This window comes from Octopus bimaculoides, chromosome 11, assembly GCF_001194135.2.
Source record: "Octopus bimaculoides isolate UCB-OBI-ISO-001 chromosome 11, ASM119413v2, whole genome shotgun sequence".
In the NCBI taxonomy this organism is placed as follows: Eukaryota; Metazoa; Mollusca; class Cephalopoda; order Octopoda; family Octopodidae; genus Octopus; species Octopus bimaculoides.
Window position 1 is genome coordinate 38,907,214 of NC_068991.1, and position 2,818 is coordinate 38,910,031.

General features: G+C 38.3%; 2 protein-coding genes across 3 annotated transcripts in view; one reads left to right on the forward strand and one right to left on the reverse strand.

The window, feature by feature from the left end:
* Window positions 1–2,818, reverse strand: part of LOC106883096 (proteasome subunit alpha type-6) — a 267,726-nt gene that overhangs the window by 14,138 nt on the left and 250,770 nt on the right. The gene's annotated exons all lie outside the window — the stretch shown is intronic.
* Window positions 1–2,818, forward strand: part of LOC106880632 (adenosine 3'-phospho 5'-phosphosulfate transporter 1) — an 18,127-nt gene that overhangs the window by 2,802 nt on the left and 12,507 nt on the right. Inside the window, exon 1 of one of the 2 annotated variants that reach the window (XM_014930668.2) lies at window positions 578–783. The exons of the other annotated variant lie outside the window; for it this stretch is intronic. The gene's annotated coding sequence lies outside the window, so the exon portion shown is untranslated. Of the gene's footprint in view, window positions 1–577; window positions 784–2,818 lie in introns of those variants that run through there. 2 annotated transcript variants of the gene reach the window in all.

The window sequence follows — 2,818 nt, forward strand, 5'->3', positions numbered from 1 at the left end:
AATAAGGGTGAAAAATTGAATATTAATTTGATTAATATCAACTTAAAACCAGTGGCCTAGCATATTGAAAAATCTGAAGATTCAGAAAAATTATATTACATAGATATAAGAGGGATGACCACTAAGTGGACATCCATTATGCTAAAAGAAGACCACCTATGGCCTGACCACTAAGAAAAGATTGTTCACAAGAAAATTTAGCAATATGCTAGGCCACTGGTTTTAAATTGATATTAATCAAATTAATATTCAATTTTTCACCCTTATTATTTAAATTTAAATGACCATGTTCTCTAACCAGCAAAATTCACTGCGGAGAATTATTTTTGGTATTTGGTGCGCCAAAACAAAGACTTTTGAAATATAACCCCAAATGTAATTGGTAGAACTGTATACATGCTCAATGTCTCGTGTATAGTTCTGCAAATTATATTGCTATGACAATCACACTGATGAGTTGCAGACATTTGCGTAAGTGGTAACAACAAAACCAGGTTTGTGATTAATCTTTATATTTTGTATCTTTTCTACCTCAACAAAGACCTAATCGGCAGCATAGATTTCTTCTGCTGCACAACACCCGCCTTCACACCGCCAATATGACTAAGGAAGCCATTCAATCGCATGGCTGGGAAGTGCTGCCACACCCACCGTACTCTTCTGATTTGGCACCAACTGATTTCCACCTCTTGCGATCTCTTTCAAATGCTATGTGCAGTGTTTCATTCAGTACTGATGCAGAATTGAGAGCTTGGTTGGATCAATTTTTTGAGTCAAAATCAGGTAATTTCTACCAATGACATATTGATATAATGCATATTATACGTACATATATACACAAGTGTGCATTATAGGTACATATATACACACGTGTGCATTATACGTACGTATGCACACACGTGTGCATTATACGTGCGTATATACATATATGTGCGTTATACGTATGTATATACATGTGCGTTATGTATACATATATACATGTGTGGTATACGTACGTATATACGTACGTATATACACGTGTGCATTATACGTACGTATATAGGAAGTTAGTGTTTGTATGTGGCAGATGTTCAGGAGCAATAAACACTGTAAATGTGCAGAAAACAACTTCTGCCATATTCCAGGGGGAAAAACTAGACGTAGTTGATAGCTTCCGCTATCTAGGTGACCAAGTTAGTCGTGGGGGAGCGTGTGCTGAAAGTGTAGATGCTAGAATAAGAATAGCCTGGGCAAAGTTCAGAGAGCTCTTACCTCTGCTGGTGACAAGAGTAAAAGGCAGACTGTATGATGCATGTGTACAAACAGCCATGCTACATGGCAGTGAAAATTCGACGACTGGCACCCATCCAACATTTCCTTCATTGGACACTAAACTCGGCTTGCGAAGACCTGTTGGGGCAAGCGAAAGCGAAATGGTGAGGGCACCACCGTTCGAGCGTGATCGTTACCAGCATCGCCTCCCTGGCACTTGTGCCGGTGGCACGTGAAAAGTCATTCGAGCGAGATCGTTGCCAGTGCCGCTGGACTAACTCCTGTGCAGGTGGCACGTAAAATACACCATTTTGAGCATGGCCGTTGCCAGTACTGCCTGACTGGCCTTCGTGCCGGTGGCACATAAAAGCACCCACTACACTCTCGTTGTGGTTGGCGTTAGGAAGGGCATCCATCTGTAGAAACTCTGTCAAATCAGATTGGAGCCCGGTGTAGCCATCTGGTTCACCAGTCCTCAGTCAAATTGTCCAACCCATGCTAGCATGGAAAGCGGATGTTAAATGATGATGATATATATATGTGTGTATATATGTATATATATGTGTGTATATATGTATATATATGTCTATATATATATGTATATATATGTGTGTATGTATATGTGTCTATATATATGTGTATATATATATGTAAATGTATATATATATGTAAATGTATATATATATGTAAATGTGTGTATATATATATATATATATATATATATATATATGTATATATATGTGTCTACATATATATATATATATGTGTATGTGTATATATATGTGTATGTATATATATATATATATATATATATATATATGCCCCCTACCCATCTCTCCTCTTTCCACATGACCAGTGTTTCGGCCAGGCATGATCTTTCTTTCTTGGCTTGACAGCCGATCGGCAACACCTCTTATGTCCATCTCCTATGTTCCTGCCTTTAGGCTTTCAGTTTGTTCTAACCAGCTCAATTTGATTCGTTCTCAGTTGAAAGACACCTGTTATTTCTCGATATTTGCATTCGTTATTGAGTGCCATGTTCTATGTTTGTTTGTTTTTTTGTCTTTGTTGTCATACACATTTGCTAGTTTTCTTAGAAAGGGGTCTCATGCTCTTAGCTTTAACTTTTATGGGGGGCAACCAGATCGAACTATCTCAAGTGTAACTGCCCAAAATGGTCGTGACTTCTGGAACTTCGCTGAAGAAAGAAAGCCACAAATGACCCGTCTTTTTTTGCCCGTTCCTTCTAATTGTTGTTTCTCTTGTCCGCCTTTGTATCATCTATGTGTCTGAATGTTTAATGTCCTCTGTTGCGTTTTTGTTCCATTTTTATATTTATACTAGCAGAAATACCCGGGTTAAAGAGAATAATGAAATCTAAAAACGCCGTCTAGACTACGCAACCCTCAACTGTTAGTAGCTACGATACCATATTTCTACATTAATAACTCTCCAATCCATGCCAGCATGGAACATAGACATTAAGTGGAATGCCAGTCTCTCATCTAGGAGGGCCTTGAAATCAATGTTACCAACTGGGGACTATGTGTGTCGCAGTGATAATAAA